Here is a 22,846-nt window from a genome sequence, read left to right as displayed (position 1 = left end):
CTGGGAATAATGCAACTCTTCCCAACAACAAGAAATATAGTATAAATAGGCGGAAGAGCACTGCACACACAAACTGATCAAAACTATCATTTGCAATAATGAAAAATGTAATATACACTTAAAAATGTGTCAAAAATATCTTTGGTGCATACACGGATATATCTAGTTGTATATCTCTCATAGCACTGGTAGCATAGTAAAGCATTTATAAGGATCTAAGGGCCTGATTCAGACCCGCTTGCAAGCGCTATGCGCTCGCGAGTAGGTCAATGTTTTGCCACTGTGCATGTGCACGCCGGTGCCGGTTCCAATGTACGCATGTGTGAGACCTGGCTAGAGATGGGTGATCCATCACTACGGGTCTTGCACCAAAGTGGGGCAGCTGTCGATTTTGATTGACAGCTTGCCCCGGTTTGGAGGTGGGCAGGGGGGGTGGCTGACCAAATGGAGGTGTTCCCAAAGGAACACCTGCCAATTGTAGGCGGCCTCACTGACATCATGAGTGATGTCAGTGTGTGAGCTTCCGGCTGTAACAGAGCCAAAAGCTCACTGGGGCTTGCGGGAATGAGACCCTACCCTACCACAAGGGTCTCGTCGCGAGCCCCTGTCGAAGCTTAATAATTGCCTGAGACAGGATCAGTGTAAAATTAAATATGCACGTTGCCATTTTGCTAATGGCAATGAGACGCCATTTTGCGACTTGCCGCCCAACACCATTTTAGTGAATCTCGCCCATTCTAAGTACATGCGGCAATGCTATTATTTTGTGTCGTGCGATTCCCACACAATAGAGAGAAGTTAAAAGACCTAATCACATAAATACATTCACTAAAACATATAAATTGATCATCCCTGCAAAACACGTACCATGGTGTACTCCACAAACACGTAGTCGCACAATGCAAAATAGCATCTTTTCCCCCAATACTTACACACTGCACACTTAAATAAAAGGTTCCCTAGCTTTAAAGTGTAATATTCAAGGTTTATTCAGTATTAATAATGTTGTGAAATAAATGTAATTTGATATCTAAGGTTTAGTACATGGTAAGCAGACCGTGTTTGGTATTGTGCTGATCCACTGTGTCTTTTCAGATTTCTGGTATCATCGGTGAGAAGATCGCAACATGTGTCTGCAAACTATGGACCATAGAGAGTTAAACATTAAAATGTACTCTGTAATGTAACCAGCTTAGAGTTATTATGCAGGGTGAAAAAGGAAATAGAGGGCTGTTGGAGGCTGGATTGTGTCCATACGAACTGACCTATGAACTATACTGTAACAGAAGAACCAGGAAGAAGAACCAATGGAATCATGGCAAACTGTTCTATTGTATTGCCTATCCCTGTAAGAGTATATATGTGGGCTCTCTTAAACTAGATGCCCAGTCTTCATGCTTTGCTGTTGACAGAGGTTTCTACTTTGATGCCGGGATCTGGGTCCAGAGCGCGTGCATATGTAATGACTGTACCTTGGGTCTGTATGATTTATTTATTTGTGCTAATTGTATTTAGATCACCGCATGTAACTATCTGTTTTTATATTGAATAATAACTTTTTTGTGCTTTGGAACCACAATCAAAGTCTGAAAGCTATTATTTCTTGTGCGACTCAAAATGCTAAACAGCAACAAATATTTTAGAGTGTATAGGTCGATAGGAATCGATAGGTAGGAATTGATACCCTGATGGTCGAGACCATCACGACCATCACCTGGCCACTCGCAATAGCTGTGGGTGGTCACCCACAGCTAAGCGAGCGGCCAGGAGGCCGCACAAAAAAAAATGCCCTGATTCAGAGCGTCAGGCTCTGAATCAGGCCCTAGGTACTGTATTAAATAGCAATATCAACTATAATAAATAAAAATAACAACAATAATATACAATGATGTGATCACTTATAAAACTAGTAGAATATGTCCATATGGTTGAAAAAAATGGAGCAAGCAATAATTGTAAAAAAAGAATATCCTGTTATGCTCCGTTATTGAGTGTAGCAGAATGTAGTGTGGCTGTATTATAGCCTGGAACAAAGTGTCCACATATAGTTCACATACTAATGGATATAACCTCCTTGGATAAATGGATCTGTCAGTGCTGTAAGCAAGATGCCCTCCAGCAGCACAGTTGGATTGCTGTTCCTACCAGCTGGATGGTAACCTTATTGGTCAGCTGCGTGATCCATCTGCTATCAATGTTAGGAGCCACACTGTTTTGAAGCCGCAGCCCAGTGGATAGGTTTAAATAAAAGTCAGAGGGGAAATCCAGCATTGTTAAAGCAGCATACTAGGCACAAAAAGTGAAGTGGCTTAATAAGCAGATAGTGCCTGCTGTGCATGATCTCCACGAGGTGGCTGGTGATCGCTCTGGGCGTGTAGGTTTGCAAAAATTTAAATCAGATACCTTTTTAAATGTTTATGACATTTTTCATTATTACAAATTGTATATTTGATTGATGTTTGTGTGTGCAGTGCTCTTTTTACTTTAAAACTTGGTGATAATATAAGAGAATCATTGTATATCAGATGCTGTCACAAAATAAACTTATTAAAGCTCTGCCAACTTTGTCATTCTAAATAATTAACATACAATGTTGCAATAATCTGTGTTAAGTACTCCTTAATCCCTCTATTGCTCACTTATAAAAATATACTCAATTTCCATGTCTAATTGGCCACTTTAAGGGAATAAATCCCAAATTTTGGAGTCTCCAGTGTAATAGAAAATTTGTAAATCTCAGCGGTTCCAGTAAAGTATTGATACAAATCTGTGATTTCTCAGTATGATATATCCCACCAGCGGCAGTGTACTTATCTGCCTCTCAATGGTGCTGTGAGTCGATATTGATGAAAAAAATAGAAGAACAGGAGGAGCAATCCTGTACTAGTGCTGTGGTTGCTGCCAACAGTCATGATAGTACTTAAAAATCTACTAAAGCTGGTCTAGGGGAAATAAGGTTTAACCACTTGCCTGGCTCGGTCACTTCAGATGTGACCATACCAGACTGGGCTTTTCCTAACATGGTTGCATTTGATGCAACCAGTCAGAAACACCACTATGTGACTATGGGAAGCTAGTCTCCAGTGATAAACCCTCCTTCAAGTTCTGGCTCCTTCCCTCCATGCCCGGCCAGCAATCTATGCCTCTGGCTGGGCCTGGCCACAGTGATCGGGCAGTACAGAGTCTGCCCACTGTGTGTAGTGTGTGTTGATATAATATATATTATATATACACCACATACACACATACAGTATATTTATGCATGTGAAAAAAATAATAATATATATATATATATATCACTGCCAGACCCCCCTGCACCCCGCTGCAGGCAAAACCACCCAGATCCTGGGTTGGATGCTGCCTGACCCCCCACATCCTTGCTGTGGATGCCTCCAGATCCCCACAATGCAAGACAGAAACCCAACCTATGTGTTGGGCCCCCAGGTATTCTAAATAATTGTTAACCTATCTCCACCTTTTGTTTAAAACTGAAAAGTCATTTTTTTCAAAAACATACCAAAAATCATAATTTTTTATTACTACATTATGTAATTATTCACTATTTAAATGTGATTATACATTTTTTGAAAAATTTTTTATTGAATAATGTTGATTTAGCACTAGTTTACATAAGTTGCTAAAAAATAAAGATTGTCAGTTAAGTGGTTAAGAAAGGGCACATGAAATCTAAACAAGCTAAGTTGGGGGAGTGTTCTTCTTATGTGGTGTTTGAACTGCAATACTGAATATCAAAAGAACGTGTGACCATAAAAGAAACCTTTTGATGAACAAATTATTTTATAATCAGGTGAGTCCAAAGGTTTCCACATTACTATGTGAAGTAGTGTGTTACTTTTGATTAGGGATGTGCGCCGACCCCAGCATTTTGGTTTTGGTTTTGGATCTGTATCTCCTTTGAGGTTTTGAATCTGGATTCGATTTTGCAAAACCACTCGTGTGTTTTGGTTTTGGTTTTGAATCTGTAATTTTTATCAAAAATATAAAAAAATAGCTAAAATCACATAACTAACTTGGGTTTTTGTTTGATCCTACACTATTAATAACCTCAATAATATTAATTTCCACTTATTTGTAGTAAATCACAAGTAAGTTCAATAGAAAACAATACAAAACATAGAATTTACTACAAATGATACATGGAATATCCTTCCTCTGAACATTTAGTTGTAGTTAACAAGCAGCAAACAAAAAAACCCCTAAACCATGTACAAATAGCACCATCAGACATGAATGTCCCCTACACAAGTGCACATGTCCCCAGCACATTCCTATTCTGAGTGCCCAATCTGTATTTTCCTCCTGATGGTGCTGGGCCAATGATGACATCATTCTGTGCCCTTGTAAAGCCCCGATCAATTAGCCTTTTTGTTGAGCAGTTCCCCCAAAATCAGCCCAACCATTAAAAACAGTGCTCTGTACCTTTGAGTCAGAAACAGTACAGGTCGGACACAGTGTAGGTTACAGTGTAGGTCAGATACAGTGCATGTCAGATACAGTGCATGTCAGATACAGTGCAGGTTGGACACAGTGCAGGTCAGATACAGTGCAGGACACTGGCCCTCATTCAGAGGTGGTCGCAAGAAGCTAGCTCTGAATGAGGTCGGCCGCTTGTGGTTTGAAGTGCGGCCTCCTGGTCGCTAGCTAAGCTGTGCGTTACCACCCACAGCTTTAGCGACTGACCATGTTTATGGTCGCGATGGTTAAGACCATCGCGACCATCGTGGCTTGTGAAGAGACCCTAAGTTTGGGTCTCGGCAACCGCAAGCCCCAGGGAGCTTCCTGCTCTGATCGAGCAGGAAGCTCCCCACTGACATCACTGCTGATTTCAGTGTGGCCGCCCACAAAATTGCAGGCATTCATTAAGGAATGCCTCTGTTTGTGAAACCACCCCCCCGCCACGCCTACAAAATGGGTTGAGCTGTCAATCATCATCGACAGCCACCCCTTTTGTAGTGACTTCCGGCGTGAGAGAATTTCTCTCTCACTCCGGGGCTTGCGCACTCCCAGTGTGGCTGCTGTGCATGCGCAGGGCTTAAACATTGACCCAGTTGCGGGCACTCAGCACTTACAACTGGGTCTGAATGAGTGTGGATTGGATAAAGTGCAGGTCAGATACAGTGTGGAATACAGTGTGGGTCTGATATACAGTAGTGCGGGATACAGTTCAGGTTGGATATAGTATGGTGCAGGCCAAATACAGTGTGTTATACAGTAAGGATTGAATACAGGGCCTGATTCAGACCTGATCGCAAGTGCTGTGCACTCACAACCGGGTCGATGGTGGGCCAGTGTGCATGTGCACGATGGAGCCGGCTCTGTCGTGCACGTGCGCGAGACCCGGATAGTGACGGGCAGTTCGTTGCTCTGGGTCTCTCATCAAAGGGGGCGAGCTGTCGATGGTAAGTGACAGCTCACCCCCTTTTGTGGGTGGGCCGGGCGAGTGGCTGCCCAAATGGAGGCGTTCCCATGTGAACACCTCTGTTTGGGGGCGGCCCCACTGACATCACAAGAGATGTCAGTGGGAGAGAATTTGGCTCTGTTAGAGCCAAAATCTCTCTGGGGCTTGCGGCCACGAGACCCTACTACAAGGGTATCATCACAAGCCTGATGGTCGCAATGGACTTGACCATCACAACCATCTTCATGGCTGCTCGCTATAACTGTGGGTGGTCACCAACAGCTATGCAAGTGGCCAGGAGGCCGTTCTAAAAAAAAAAAAATTGACCAGCCTTGATTCAGAGTGAGTGCTCTGTCAGAGCATCCGGCTCTGAATCAGGGCCACAGTGCAGGTTGGATACAGTGCAGAGTACAGTGCGAGTCAGTTACAGGTTGGATACAGTGCAGTTTATATTGTAGGTCGGATATAGTGTGGGTCTGATATAGTGCAGGTTGGAAACAGTGTGGGTTGAAAACAGTGTGGGTCGGATACAGTTTATCTTACAGTGTGGGTTGGATACACCAATAGTGCACTTAGAGTGAAAGCAGAGTTGGCAGTGCGGGGTGCTGGTGGGTACGAGAGTGTCAGTGGTGTCCACAGTGCAGGGTGCTGGCAGTGTCAGCAGAGTGGGGGTGCCAGTGGTGTCCTCAGTGCAGTGCTGACAGTGCTGGAAGTGTGGGGATGCCCTCGGTGTGGGAGTGGTGGCAGTGTGGGGTTGCTGACTCCAACCTCAATACATGGGGCAGCAGTGTGGGGGTGCTGGAAGTGTCCTTAGTGCAGGGTGTTGGCAGTGTCAGCAAAACTGGTGTGCCAGCAGTGTCATCAGTGCATGTGTGCTGACAGTGTCGGCGTGCAGGGGCTCTGGTGGTGTCCTCAGTGTGGGAGTTTTGGTGGTGTGAGGTTGATGACGGTGTCCTCAGTATGTAGGGAGTGCAGGGTGCCTGCAATGTTCTCAGCATGCATGTACTGACAGTGTCGGCAGTGATGTGAGATAGTGAGATAGTGTAGATGATGTGAGATAGTGGGCATCTAAATACACACCACAATCACATGCTAAGACAAAGTGGGCTTGCTAATGCCCTGACATGCGATCGCAGGATTTGCATACTTTGGATGTGTGCGAATGCATCAAGTGAGTTTTTCTGAATCAAGCCCTCAGTTTGGGAGTGCTGGCAGGTGTTGGCAGTGTGGGGTCACTGATGGTGTCCTCAGTTTGAGTGGCAGCAGTGCAGGGGTGCTGGCAGTGTCCACAGTGCAGTGTGATGGTGTTGTTGGCAGAGTTTGGGTGCCAGCAGTGTCCTTTAGTGTGGGGGTCCTTTTGGTGTAGGCAGTGCCTGGATGCCAATGGTGTCCTCAATGCAAGGTGCCAGCAGTGTCAGCAGAAGAGGTGTCGGCAATGTGGGGTGCAGCCAGTGGGTGTCAGCAGCAGAGGATGCCAGCAGTACATGGGTGCCTGCAGTGTAGGCAGTGGGGGGTGCCCAGGGTGTAAAGGAAGGGGGATGGGCAGCATCTTCCTAACTTTATGTGCCCATTGAATTCAATAGGCTTAACACTGTTTGGCTGAGAGCCGTGACAAAGGGCTCTCTCAGCCAATAAGTTTTAAGTCCATTGAATTTAATGGGACTTTCTAAAATGGCTGCTCAAGGCAAAACCTTTTGATCCAAAAGTAGGATCATGAGGTTTTGCCTTGATTTGGGATCTTAGGCAGGCAGGGAGATCTGAGCTCTGTCTTGGATCCCCCTGGATCCTGAAAAGTATTGATGTCTTTGACAGGATCTCTTTTCGATTTTCTAAGAAATATAGGCATCACGTTAATTACTGGTGGACTAAGTATTAACTACTGGTAATAATACTAATGGCACTTGTGGACCACTCTCTCACTAGATTGTGTGTTTTCTCAAGAAGTGGTGCTGTTGTGAGTTGGTACTGAGCTGGGTTTAGGGGGTGCAAGTTACCCCATTCCATTTGTTTTGCATTGTATGTGCACAAACAAGTAACCACATGAACACTCAGACATGTGTACACTCAAATATCACATGCCCGCATACACAAGTAACCCCATGTCCACACACACAAGTAATCACATGCCCGTATGGGATAAGTATACTGAGATCCCGACAGGTAAGTATTTTTTTCTTTTTACTAACCTAATCTCCTCCCCTAACCCTCCCTTAGTGGTGCCTAACCCTAACCTCCCCCCAAGTGCCTAACCCCCTCTAAGTGCCTAAACCTAACCCCCCCTTCCCCACTGCCTAATGCTAAGTCTCCGGGGGGTTGCCAAACCCTAACATCCCACTGGTGGTGCCTAACCCTAACATCCCTTCTCCTAGCCTAACCCTAACCTCCCGGGGGGGTGCCTAACCCTAAGTCCCCCCAGGAGCACCTAACCTAACCCTCCCCCCCTGCTGCTGTCTGCATCTGGCACCCAGCTTAACTTTGATTGGTAACCCAGGTGTCACGCTCCTGACGTAGGTCTAATGGCAGGCATCAGGATTTCAACGCTGGTCATTAGACACTTGCTGGGATTAAACAGTCTGGATGCCGATGGTTGGCATTTAGATTGTTGGCATCCATACTGAATCCCGCCCATACAGACATGTGCACACATAAGTATCCTAATGTCAACAAAGGTAACCACACCACTGCACAGACAGGGGCAAAGGCATACACATGCCCATACAAATAGTGTCAAAGGAAAATTCACGCCCATAGACAGTGGCACAGGTTACCTCATGCCCACATTTGCACAAACACAGCACACAAGAAAACACAACATACTACTGTACAGGAAGCTGATAATTCTAAAGCACCACTGCCACCTCCCCATTCTAGTCTGAAAATCTAGGTATAAGGGATGTAAATGGGGACAGCTCTCTCCCCGTATAATACAGCTAACCAGTAGAGTGTGTAATTTGTGCTACAAAATACACATTTCTTTAAAAGCATTTAGATATGGCTTGATGTATTTCTCCACCAGAGAACGTTTCCTTAGAAGCAGTCTGTATGGTTGAAGCTATATGTTCATGTAGCCTTCATATTTTGTATTGTATAGTTTTATTGTGATATTGTTGCATTCTATTATTAATACAGTACATATTTATATATAGTACCTTTTTTGTAAAACTGTACTTTTTACATCTTTAATTTATCCCTGCAAAGGTAGACAGTGCAGCACTTTTGTGTGATGTTGCTGTTGAATTTTGGAGGGCCAGATTTTCTTTATGGTACTGTAGTTTCAATTTGCAAGAAGCAGATTTTGATCAATAATATTTAATTGTTCGGTTTAATTTTAGGGTGATTTTTGTAAATCCCATTTCCTATGTTTTCATGCATAGTTGAGTCGTTTTGCCTTCTTTCATTAGTGCCAAATGGAATTTACCTTTTGGCTGTAGACCATAAGCATACAGTAGCTCCTGGTGCCCCAGCACTAAAGGGCAGCAGTGGTGTGTTAGCAAAGCCCAGCTCTGAATACTGGGCATAGTATACAAAACAAAAGAAATAATTATGTATAATGTGTTTTAAAATGTATGGGCGGGAAAGCAGATCCCGTGCTGCAGTGCTGTGGTGTATAAAGACTGGTTCTGGGCATGTTTAAATTAGGGATGTGCAGGCTCGGATAGGTTCGATTTTGCACGCCGAGTTCGGATTTTTCCCTCCAAAAAAACGGAACTCAGAAAGAGGCAAAACGTCATCTTGCATGGACAAACATCATCATCATCATCATCATCATCATCGAGCCTGCACATCCCTAGTTTAAATGTCTTTTTTTATATATAAAATTCACATACTTTTTCCCTGGTGGTAAAAGGGGATATGTATCCACATCAAAGTTATGGTTTTTTGGCTGCAATACTTCCATGAAGACCACTTCTGGCCAGACTTCTCCAAACAGTAGATTGGTGTACCTGGGTCCCACTGGTTTCTTCCAGTCATGAGCGGATTGCACTGATGGACATCTTCTGATTTCGAATGGCAGTAAACGTGATGTTATGTGGGTTACAAGATGTGCTGTTCATGCTCTTTTGAAGAAGCACAAAGAAATGGGCAATGTTAAGGACTGTAGATGCAGTGGTCAGCCAAGGAAACTTAGTGCAGATGAAAGACACATCATGCTTACTTCCCTTTGAAATAAGATGTCCAATAGTGTCATCAACTCAAAACTGGCAGAAACCAGTGGGACCCAGATACACCCATCTACTGTATGGAGAAGTCTTGCCAGAAGTGATCTTCAAGGAAGAAATGCGACCAAAAATCCATACATTGGATATGTAAACAAGGCCAAGTGACTCAACTATATATGAAAACATAGGAACTGGGGTGCAGAAAATGGCAGCAGGTGATCTGGACTAACTATTCAATATTTTAAATATTTCTGTGTAACAGAAGGCAGTTTGTTCACAAAAGGGCTTAAGAGTGGAACAATAACGAGTGTCTGCAGGCAACAGTGAAGCATGGAGGAGGTTCCTTGCAAGTATGGGGCTGCATTTCAGCAAATGAAGTTGAGGATTTGGTCAGGATTAATGGTGTACTCAATGCTAAAAATATAGACAGGTACTTATCCATCATGTATTATTCTCAGGGAAGTTTCTGATTGGCTCCAAATCTATTCTGCAGCACGACAAATGACACAAAACATTCAGTCAATGACATTAAGAACTATCTTCAGTGTAAAGAAGAACAAAGAGTCCTTGAAGTGATGATATGACCCCCACAGAGCCCGGAAATAATCATCAAGTTTGTCTGGGAATACATGAAGAGACAGAAGGATTAGAGCAAGACAACATCCACAGAAGATCAGTTCTTAGTTCTCCAATATATTTGGAACAACCTCCGTAACGAGTACCTTTAAAAACTGTGTGCAAGTGTAACTAGAATTGATGCAGTTTTTAAGGGGCTTCTGAGTCCATCCAGGGCAGAGGTTGCTCTATCAATTCAGGGGTTGCTGTGTCCATCCAGGAACAATGGCTGCTTTGTCCATCCAGGGGCTACAGTGTCCATCCAGTGGCAGGGGCTGCTGTGTCCATCCAGGGGTTTATGTGTACATCCAAGGACTGGGGCTGCTGTGTCTATCCTGGGGTGCTCTGTCCATACAGGAAAGGGGCTGCTGTGTCCATCAAGTGCAACAACTGCTGTGTCTTATTCAGAAGAAAGTGTAATTAAAAAATATTGTGACACTGTAAGGGTAGTGCAGTGTATTATTCATAAAAAAATATTGTGACACTGTAAGTGGTAGCACAGTGTTTTATTCCTAAAAATATTGTGACACTGTAAGTGGTAGTGCAGTGTATTCATAAAAATATTGTGACACTGTAAGTTGTAGCACAGTGTATTATTCATAAAAACATATTGTGATACTACAAGTGGTAGCACAGTTTATTCATAAAAAACATTGTGACACTGTAAGTGGTAGCGCAGTGTATTCATAAAAAATATGTTGACACTGTAAGTGGTAGTGCAATATATTATTCATAAAAAAGATTGTGAAACTAAGTGGTAGCACAGTATTTTCATAAAAAATATTGTGACATTGTAGGTCATTACTAATGCAGTGTAATATTTAAAATTGGTTCAAATTGACATGTGTGCTGTACCTCTATTAGTTCGTGTTTGATGATATGGAGAATGATCAGTTAAGTGGAGAGCAGGAACCACATACTAGTGCTGGAGCTGCTGCCAGTGATGCCAGTCATGATGATACTAGTCAGTTTATGTCATCTACTAAAGCTAATGCCCAAGGGAATTCAGGGCTTAAGTCAGGGCATCAACAAACAATGAAGCAATCTTTTACATTGGTAAAGAAAAAAAAACATCAAAGGGAAAATTAGCTGCAGAAAGACAAAAAAATGGCAATATGCCCTTCACCACACAGCATAGCAAGAAAAGGCTAAAGCCTTGGCCTTTATTTATGAGTGGTGGTTCTGCCTCTTATGATGATGTAAGCACAAATGAACATACTAACATTGAAATTAAGAATGCTTCTATGGAAGTGCACCAGGATGAGAAGGATATTTGCGTAGTTGATGCTAATAAGAATGTTGATGATGAGGATGTTGTTGATGAGGATGTTGTTTATATAAATCAGGCACCTGTGCAAGAAACAGTTGTTGCTCATAATAAGGAAAAGCTCATTGTCATGTCTGGGCAGAAGTAAAAAAAATCTACTTCTTTGTGTGGAATTATTTCTACCTAAATCAAGACAATTGTCAAGCCATCTGTATCCTTTGTAAAGCCAAAGTAGAGGTAGGGACCTTAAACATCCAGAAAAATCATCCATGTTACATCATCTGTAAAGAATCCATTAAAAAAGTTTTTGTAAAATTCAGAAACTTTGGCTAAAAATTTTACAACAAGCAGTCCAGCGTCATCTTGCTCCCTGCTCTCTGCTAAATCTAAGCACATGCCATCTTCACCACCAACACCTTCATCAACAATATCCTCAATCATGAAGTGATTGGTTTGTTTGTGCACTTAGAAGCCAGCTACCAATTGCTGGCAATAATATCTAAGTGCACAAACTTGCTTAACAGAGGCAAGATGTTGTCGCCATCATCATCCAATTCCTCACCCTCATCAGTGCCTACATCATCTTTCTTTACACAATATTAAATCATTCCCACTGGAATCTACCATTATTGGTGCCTCTGTAATTTTTTTATGTAATTGGCGGTAAAGGTCTTCCTCGTAAAAATTGTAGTTCATTTTGAGGAACTTAATCATTTCCACATTTTGAGGAAGCAGCTTCCTACGCCGATTGTTAAAAAGCTTCACAGCTGTGGTAAAAACTCTTTCAGAGTACATACTAGAGGGTGGGCAGCTCAAGTAAAGCAAAGCCAGTTTGTGCAAGGGCCTCCAAATTGCCTTTTTTCCTGATAATAGATGCTTATTTGGATGCTATCATTAAAAATAGTCATCAACCATTCTTTGAATGGTGAGTGTATCAGATGGAGTCCTGTTAGAGGTCTCATTAATTTATCTCTAAGCAATTCTGTTAGACCAAACAAGATGTCAAAATTTGGTTGAGTTGACTCATCTGCATCACCAGTGGGTCTTTTGGGAAAGTATATTGTTTCCTTAGCCAATGCACTTGCTGGAGAAACTGAAGTAGGAACCATCTCTGCATCATGTGCATCTTGAGCTGACAATTTACTTATCAACAGGTCTTTGAATCTCTTCATATCTGTGTCCACTGGGAAGAAAGACACAACATATGACTTAAACCTAGGATTGAGAATGGTCGCCAAAATGTATTAATCCGATTGGAAGGTCCTGACAACTCTTAGATCCTGATGAAGCGAATAAAGGACTTGATCTACAAATCCAATGAACTTTGCAGAATCGCTTTGTTTTAGCTCCTCCTTCAGTTTCTCAAGTTGGCTTTACAACAGTCTAATTAGAGGAATTACCTGACTAGAGCTGGCAGTATCTGAACTCACTTCACAGGAAACTACTTTGAAGGATTTCAGCACTTTGCACAACATGGAAAGTATTTTCAAATGAGTTTGAGTAAAGTACATTCCCCTTCCTCTTCTTATATCATAGTTCACTGTGTAGCTTTGGATGGCTGTTTGTTGTCCCTCAATCTGCTAAAGAATATTAAGGGTGGAATTCCACCTTGTAATTACCACTTGCTTCAGCTGGTGGCAGGGCATTTTCAACATTTCTTGGAGGTGCTGCAATCTTCTACATGCACCTGCTGAATGGCAAAAATTTACAGAATTTTTTTGGGCTACAGAGAGCATTTCCTGCATGGCCTTGTCATTTAAAAAAAAGCACCACCAAGTCTCACAATATTGGTGGCGTTGTTAGAAATGAGAAATCCCAAGGATTGTCCAAGCGGGATAAGCCATTTTGCAATTACTTTTTGTCAAAGGTTGTCAGTGGTATGCCTCTTAGTGAAACCAGTGATACACAGAGCAGCCTGCCTCTGAATGAGCTGCTGTTTCTTAGATGCTGCTGCTGTTGGTGCTTCTGAAAGCATTATGCCCACCAACTGGGCTGTTACCATTATTTAATATTGTATTTGCTCTTTTTTGTTTGTCCACATATCTGTGGTTAAAAGGACAGTGAGTACAACGGCATTTTGGAGGACACTAAATTATTTTTTTTTAAACATCCCTGTACAGGCTGACAATAGCTTTTCCAGTGAAGTAGAATTTAGATGGGATTTGGTAGTGGGGACACAGGACCTCAATTAACTGTGTAAAACCCACTGCATTATTGTCAGATATATAATACACACCTAATACCAGATGTTATGGCATCAGTGATCCGCTGTGCTACTGGGTGACTGATGTCATACTTGCTCCCCCTTGCAAAGGATTGTTTAACAGAAATTTTTTTTTTTAAACTTTTGCTAGTAGACTTCCTGGTCTCCTTCTGGAATGAAGATCCACTCCCAGCAGCAACATCCGTAGCATTTAAGGATTCTTCTGGGGTATGGACTGATATGAATGATTTAAATATTTTTTTGTAAATGCCTCCCCTCATCCCATCTGACAATTTACTTATCAACAGGTCTTTGAATCTCTTCAGATCTGTGTCCATTGGGAAGAAACACACAACATATGACTGAAACCTAGGTTCGAGAACGGTCACCAAAATGTATTAATCCGATTGGAAGGTCCTGACAACACTTGGTTCCTGATGAAGCGAATAAAGGACTTGATCTACAAATCCAATGAACTTTGCAGAATCACTTTGTTTTAGCTCCTCCTTCAGTTTCTCAAGTTGGTATTACAACAGTCTAATTATTGGAATTACCTGACTAGAGCTGGCAGTATCTGAACCCACTTCACAGGTGACTACTTTGAAAGATTTCAGCACTTTGCACAACATGGAAAGTATTTTCAACTGAGCTTGAGTAAAGTACATTCCCCCTTCTCTTCTTATAACATGGTTCACTGTGTAGCTTTGGATGGCATTTTGTTGTCCCTCAATCTGCTAAAGAATATTAAGGGTGGAATTCCACCTTGTAATTACCACTTGCTTCAGCTGGTGGCAGAGGAAATTAAACATTTCTTGGAGGTGCTGCAATCTTCTACATGCACCTGCTGAATGGCAAAAAAGTACAGATTTTTTTTGGACCACATACAGCATCTGCTACATGCCCCCTTTAAATTAAAAAAAAATATTCTAAACCACAAAGTTGATTTTGTGGCAAAACAATGGACATATATATATATATATATATATATATATATATATATATATATATATATATATATATATATATATAGAGCCATGCTCTTCCTTCCTCCCTCATAAATTTGCTTCGGAATCAAAAAATTAAAATAAATTTACTATGAATCAACCTTTCATTTCCCTTCCTTCAACTCCATACATACTCCATCTCTCTCAGGCCTCTTGATTAATGAAAACATATGTTTCATTACGTGCAATGTTGGGTGTTGAACTGCCACATGTTTGTGCTGCCCACTGCAGCTTTAAAGTGGAGAATTGGAAGAAGAACCTGCATACTGTTGACCAGTGCTTTGTGTGTAGCAGAACACCTGAAACGAAGAAAAAGAAAGCTAAGCCATTTCTCTGTCACATGGGTGGTGCCCACCTGAACAGGCTCCACTCTTGCCTATACTGTGTATTATTTTGCTGTTTCAGTAAGAAACATATTCACGAACATGTGAAGGTTAAGAGACAAAGTCAGGCCATAGATTTGTTGTAGAGGGTATATACTGTTTAATGTGTCAAGATTATATATATATATATAAGAAAGACATGGAAAAAGCTGCCAAAGAGGATCAAAGAAGAGCTTGGAAATTGCAAGCTTTTTCTCCATCCTTGGTTTCACCTTACCAGTAGGCAATGACAGATGCTGGAGAAAATTGTTCAACATGGAGTCACCAAACGGTCATAACACCAAGAGAAGGAAAATTACCACAAACTGCAACATTGCTTTGTGAGGGTTAAACAATCTTGGGAATATGTTTTATGAACTTTATTGTTTAGCCTCTTTCCCACCCTGGTCTGCTAAGAGATTTCTTCCTTTATGACTGTCACAAGTGTGAAAAGCCCAAACTTTTGCTTGGTTTGTGAAATGTCTATGCTTTTTCAGGAGTTCTACTCTGGGCACTGATGTACACACATTCCATATAGGTTACTGCACCTTGAATGGACACATGCATGACATTTAGAAAGGTATGAACAAAAGGATGCTCACGAGTTTCTAATTGCAGCATAAGACATACTGCACAGACATTTCAAAGGTGATGACAATGGAAAAAGGGCCAACAATCTGTACCACTGTAACTGCATTATAGACCAGATTTTACAGGCTTCCAGTCTGATATAACCTGTTAAGTATGCCATGATGTTTCCACAAAGATAAACCCATTTTGGGACATTAATTTGGATTTGCCAGGCTTATCTAGTCCAATTTGTCCACTGAGCCCAGGGAGTGGAAGTGGTGTGGTGAATGGGGAAAGTCATGTGTCTGAAACAGAATGGGTATGAAATCCTGGCTGTTGGGATACCACTGTTGAGAATACCGACAGTGGCATCACGACAGCCAGAATCCCAACACCCATAGGAACGCATGTTATATATTTTCGCTACCCCTACCATAACCCCTAACCTAACCCTAACTCTCCTTCCCATTGCCTAAACCTAACCTCCCCCTCCCTGCACCCTAAACCTAAGATTCCCTCCCCGGTGCCTAAACTTTACTTCCACACACCCTAAAACTAAGATGCCCTCCCCGGTGCCTAACCTTAAACCTCCCCCTAATGCCTTAACCTAACCCCACTACCTAATGCTTACCTCCCCATACACCCTGGTACTTACTCTTTGGTATGTCCATGGTTGGGATACTAGTGCCAGGATCCCAACCTGACAAGATTTTGGTGCCAGTATTTAGACCATCGGCATCTCACATGCCAGGATGCTGACTACATCCCATCTGGAACAACACCCCTAACAGAATGTCTTAGAAGGTTTACATAGCCAGAACATCTAGGAAGTAGTGCCAAAATCAAATGCAGTGGTTGCCATAGTTACCATGAATCTTCTAAGCAGCTCATTATGAAGAAACTGCCTATTGTGGCTTGTTTTTTCTTCAAAAACAGTTTAAACATTCAGTTAAACTAAGGCAGAAGATCACAACACATGTGTTATTCCCCTTGGAGGTAGACATGACACCATTCATGGCCTCTAGCAAAGAGAGCAGAATGAATGGTCAGTATCAGCAGCCTCAAGACAGTTAAAACCATGACAATCCTTGATAGGAGTATTTAATCACAGAAGAACCTTGTAGAGTGCACATGACACAAGCTTTATCAGACAAGACAAAGACCAAGGGTTCAAGGCTAGCATTGAAGATGTTTTTGATAGCGAAAAATATATTTGCTTTTTTATCACAAGCTTTTTTTGGAATATGAGTAACTTTATCAGCATTTGTCCAAATGTAAATAAAAATAAATCTAATCAAGAATTTTTCAATGACCCAAACATAGACCTGCCTGATATTTTATGACAAAGATAACATAAGACAGGAGTAATGCTGGGGTTGCACCAGCCCATTTTGATTGGAATAACTATTAATGTGTCAGCACACAAAATGGAATTTCTGAATAGAGGGATTATTAAAGTATGGTACTAAACATCTCTCAACATGCTTCTGGGATTATTTATGGGAAGGCTGGGAGGGGAGGGCGAAGAACATCTCCAGATACCATCAAATATCCTTTCCATTTGGTGCTTGAGTTGCATCTTAACAAACATGGCTGTTACTATCAAGGAAATACAAGTTCATCTGTTGTTACACATTGGAATGAAAGTGTAAGAAAAAAAGGTAACCAGGTTGATATCTACAAATCAAGGTTAAAAAGGCATTAGAGTATTTTGCAAGTATATATATTTTTGTGATTTAATTTGAAATACAGTTTGAAACAAAAAAAGTAAGCAACAGAGCAGCAGCACAAACACAAGGAAGTTTAATTATATATGACATCTATGAAACATTGCCACACTACAGTGACAGACAGGATGTCAGTTTAATAAACTATAAAAATGTCAGTCAGCAATGTCCCAAACAGTGCATAAATGCAAAAAATTAGGTGCAATATGGAATTGCCAGTGGTCTCTCCACCAACCCTTATGTTGTATATATTAAACAGTTTATCAAACTAAGCACTTCAGTAATAGGGACTGCCACTTGAGTCAGAAGTGATTGGTTTGTTTGGCTCCCCACAAAACAAACTACCAATGGGCAGCTGACATTGCTGACAATAATCTCTATGTACAATCTGGAACTACAGAGGCAAGATGTCATCACAATTATTATGCTCATCATCAGTGCAAACATCATCTTCACACAATAATAATTTGCCTCCACTGAAATCTGCCATTACAGTAGCCTTTACGTAGTTAGTGGTAAAGGCTATCCTCATGAAATTTGTAGTTCATTTTGATGAACATTGTCTTTTCCACATTTTGATGAAAAAGCCTCCTACACCAATCACTGACAAGGTTCCCAGCTGTGCTGAAACTTTTTCTGGATACACACTGCAGGGTTGGCAGATTAAGTAAAGCAAAGCCAGTTTGTGCAAGGGCCTCCAAATCTCTTTTTTTCCATGACATTAGTCAAATGGACTGTGTGACATGCCTATTAAAATATCATTAAAATAATACTCATCCTTTTTTTGAATTGTGACCATATCAGAAAGAGATGCAGTAGAGGTGTCAGAATTTTTTGAAAAGTCTACTAGATCCAACCAGATGTCAAAATGTTGCATTGACTCATCTGTATCAGAATTGGATCTCTTATAAAAGCTGATTTTTTTTATTGGCAGCCGCAGTTACCAGAGAAACTGAAGGTGGAGATGTCACCATGTTACTTGCTGCTTAAGCTGACAATTTGGTTGCTAACAGCTCTTAACATCTCTTCATATCTGTGTTCATTGGAAAAAAATACATGACATCTGACTTAAACCTTGGATCGAGCATAGTTGCTAAAATGTATTGAACCAATTTTAAGATGCTGAAAACCTTTTGATCCTGGAAAAGTGAATAAAGGACTTGATCTACAAGTCCAACATATGTAACAGATTTGTATAATTTCAGCTCTTCCTTCAGTTTCTCATGCTGCTTTTCAAAAAGTCTAATTAGGGGAATGATTTGACTCAAACTGGGAGTGTCTGAACTCACTTCACAGGTGACAATTTCAAAGTCTTTTAGCACCCTGCACAACACAGAAAGTATGCTCCACTGTGCTGAAGTAAGATACATTCTCCCTATGTCATGGTTCTTTGTGTAGCTTTTGATGGATTTTTGCTGTTTTTCCACCTGCTGAAACATATAAAGGGTAAAGTTCTACTTTGTTACTACCTCTTCCTTCAGCTGGTGGCAGGGCAAATTCAAAAGTTCTTGCTGCTGCTTCAATCTTCTACATTCACTGGCTGAATGGCAAAAATGTCTAAACATTTTATGGGACACAAAAAGCATCTCCTGCATATCCCTGTCATTTAGCAAAAAATTTAGCACCACCAAATTGATTGTGTGAGCAAAATATGGGATGTGTTGGAATTCACCCAGCTTTAATGCTCTCACAATATTTGTGGCATTGTCAGAAATGACAAATCCCGAGGAGAGCCCAAGCAGGGTAAGCCATTTTGCAATGACTTCCCTGAAATTTTCTAAAAGGTTGATACCAGTATGCCTCTTATTAAAGCTGGTGGTACAATAAGTAGCATTCCTCTGAATGAGCTAGCATTTCTTAGATGCTGCTGCTGTTCCTACTGCTGAAAGCAATTCAACCACCCAGTGGGCTTTCACAGTCACAAAATCTTTATTTTGCCCATTTCCTCTTTTCCACATATCTATGGTTAAGTGGACTGTGCCATTTGTTTAATGTTCATGTATAGGTGGGGAATTACTTTCTAGTAAAATTAAATCTAGATGGGAATTGGTAGCAGGGACAAGAGACTTTAATTAACTTTCTAAAACCCATTGCAATTATGGTGAATATTGGGTGCAGATCTAATACAAGCAGATCTGCCAAGGTGTTAGTGATTCGTTGTGCAACTGGGTGACAGATCTTGTACTTATTTGCTATTGCAAAGTACTGTTTAACAGGTCAATTGTTTTTTTAATCTAATAGTAGTCTTCTTGGTCGCTTTATGGGATTAAGATACCCTATCAGAAGCAGCTACAGCAGACCTAGCATTCAAGGATTATTCTAAGGAATCCTGGATATGGGAGGAAATAGTTAGCCATTTTAAATTGGAAACTACTTTCATTTATTAGTGAGGATATTGTTGATGAAGGTGCTGGAGGTGGTGATGGCAGGTGCTTGGATCTAGCTAAGAGAAGGGAGCTGGCTGACTCTGGACTGCTTGTTAGTACTATCTTTTTAGTAGTATAAGTTTCAGTTTTTGCTTCAAACTTTTCATGAACATGCTGCAAATGATGTAACAGGGAGGAGGTTCCTAAATGGATAAGGTCCCTACCTCTACTTACTGTGCATTCGCAAACACTACAGATGACTTGACAATTGTCAGAATTTGGGTAAAAATAATTTCACACATAAGAGGTGGATTTTTTGGGTTATACCACAGCATAACAATATCATAGGCAATAATTGCTTCCACTGGTGACTTACACAAACAACATCCTCATCATAAGCATCCTTATAATATCCTCATTAGCACCAGAATCAGCTACAGAAATATCTCTATCATCCTGTTGTACTGCCACTGTAAAATCCTTTATTTCAATGTCAGGCTTGTCAGCATGTTAACTTGTGCTGCTCATCTCTCCATTTGCAGAGGGTGCAGAAATGGTGGAAGTAAGCAGTGTTGGAAAGGTCAGACTCACACATTACACTTGCGGACAAAATTAGGGGTATATTAACTAATGTTTGATTTTGAGTTTTGAGTGATCTCACATTTGATTTTCATTTAGTTTTCATTAAATTTTTCCAGGGAAATCGGTGAAAGGGTACCACTTCTGTGGCATTACACCCCCAATAAAAATAGTCTGGTGCTAATTTTGGAAAATATGGGGGACCGCTACTTATTTTGTCTACCATATTTCCAAAACCAGGACAAGCTCACTGAGCCTGGTGCTGGTTGTAGAAAATACAGGGAACCCTACATCTTTTTTCCCCCATGTTTTCACAACTAGAACCAGCTCAAAAAATCCCACTGCTAGTTGTCCATTTAGGGGTGACCCCACATCATTAAAAAATACACTTTTTTTAGGTTTTTCCACACAGTAACATGCACAAATCTCACTAATCTGAGCATGTTTCCATGTAACTGGCTCCTGCTCATGGTAAACATTTTCAGAATGAAGCAGGTCTATTATTTTAGGGATTTTAAGTGTCATTTTATGATCAATTCGGTGTTTGATTTGGACATAGGCATCCAAAATCTAACAGGAAATCACTAGTCAAAATAGAATGAGAAATATTTTGATTTAGTAAATGCTTACAAAGTCAAACTTTTGTAAATGTGAGATATTGACAGGAATTTCTACATTTGATTGGATTTCAGGTGAGCTAAATCGAACATAAAATTAAACTTTGATAAATATACCCCTTAGACTCTCCTCTGGGATTTGTGACAATGCTGAATGTGAATGCACAGTTGTTTCTTCTGCCTTAGTGGTTTTCATTTTTTTCATACTTCTTCTAGACTCTGAGGGGTGTATATACTAAAGTGCGGGGTTTCAGAAGTTAAGATATTGCCAATAGCAACAAATCAGATTTCAGCTATTATCTTCTAGAAGGTAATAGATAAATGTTGAGTAGAATCTGAATGGTTGCTATGGGCAACATATCTCCTTCTAAAAACTCCTGCACTTATAAATAAATATACCCCTAAGTGAGAAGGGTATACATCATCATAAGAGGAAGAAGAAGATTCCTCACTAACAGTTGCAAAACCACCACTCATTTAGCCATTCCTTGATTCTTTGGGCCTAATTCAGACCCGCTCGCGAGCGCTGAGCACTCGCAAGTGGGTCGATGGTGCCCAAGTGCACATGCGCACGATGAAGGGAGCTCCGTCGTGCGCATGCATGAGACCTGAATAACGATGACCAAGCCATCGCTATGGGTCTTGCACTAAAGGGGGTGTGCTGTCAATGGTGAGTGCCGGGGGCATGGCTGTTCAGATGGAGGTGTTCCCATGGGAACACCTACCATCTGGTTCCGGCCCCACTGACATCACTAGTGATGTCAGTGTGAGTGTTTTTGGCTCTGATAGAGTAAAAAGCTCTCCAGGTTTGCGGCAGATGAGACCCTACAACAAGGGTCTTGTCGCGAGCCCGATGGTCATAATGGTTTTGACAATCGCGACCATCTTTTTGGATGCTCGAATAAGCTGTGGGTGGTCACCCACAGCTATGCATGCGGCCAGGAGGCCACTCCAATTTCAGCTAGGATGGCCCTGATTCAGAGCGAGCGCTCTTGTCAGAGCGTCCAGCTCTGAATCAGGCCCTTTCTGTGGTGAATGGCAAGTTAGCAATTTTATGTTTTTCTACAGAAAACTTTCCCTTTAATAGAGGTGTTTTTTCTTTACCACTGTAAAATATCTGTACTTTGATTTTTAATGCCCTGGCTTAACCTTCTATACCCTTGTGCATCAGCTTTACTAGATGATGTTGAAGGACTATTAACTGCAAAGATAGTACTTGGTTGCTGCTACCTCTGAACTATCAATTGATCATCATGGTCCATATTGATGCACAGCCCAAATATTATGCTGATAGCCCTGACTGACTGTTGGATGTAACAGGAATGTGTTGGCTGAATGCACATACACACAGTACAGTCTAAATATAAAAATAAGTACTTTTTCAAATGGGTGCAACAGACAACACCATTGCACTGCACAAATACACTGGACCCATTGACCATTAGAAAAGGTAGCACAGCCTTCCTGGTTGGTTGGCTGAATGCACACACAAAGTACTTTCTAATATATATATATATATATATATATATATATATATATATATATATATATATATATGAATATATCAAAATCATGCACTCTGCACTCACCATAACAACTAACAATAATAATAAACAGTGGGGTTTTGGTTGATGAATTTATCAATGCTTTTAAGCTTGCAGCCCCCATCACTGGACCCCAGTTTTCTGCAAGTCCCTACTCTATTGCCCAAAATTATAACATGGAAATAGCTATCACTTTAGTGTTAAACTCAGGGTATGCTATCAAGGTTTAAAGCTTACAGCAACTTTGCTTTTAAATGTGAAACAGTCACCAAGCACACCTGTTGCAAAGCACCTAGGAAACAGCTCACACAAGTTAGATTAAACAGGTTAAAAGGGGTGCATGAGAAAATGTGATCACAAAATGATTAATTAAAATAAATAATCAAATAAATAAAAAGCACTAATCCACAGCA

At 41.1% G+C, this 22,846-nt stretch overlaps 1 pseudogene; it reads left to right on the top strand.

Annotated features, from left to right (window-relative positions):
* Positions 1-15,154: 15,154 nt before the first annotated feature.
* On the top strand, positions 15,155-16,852 carry LOC148481201 (ubiquitin carboxyl-terminal hydrolase 22-A-like; annotated as a pseudogene).
* Positions 16,853-22,846: the final 5,994 nt, after the last annotated feature.

Source organism: Taudactylus pleione, unplaced genomic scaffold, assembly GCF_031769625.1.
Source record: "Taudactylus pleione unplaced genomic scaffold, aTauple2 ptg000592l, whole genome shotgun sequence".
Taxonomy (NCBI): Eukaryota; Metazoa; Chordata; class Amphibia; order Anura; family Myobatrachidae; genus Taudactylus; species Taudactylus pleione.
The sequence above is the reverse complement of the archived record's forward strand: the minus strand, read 5'-3'. Positions and strand labels throughout refer to the sequence as shown.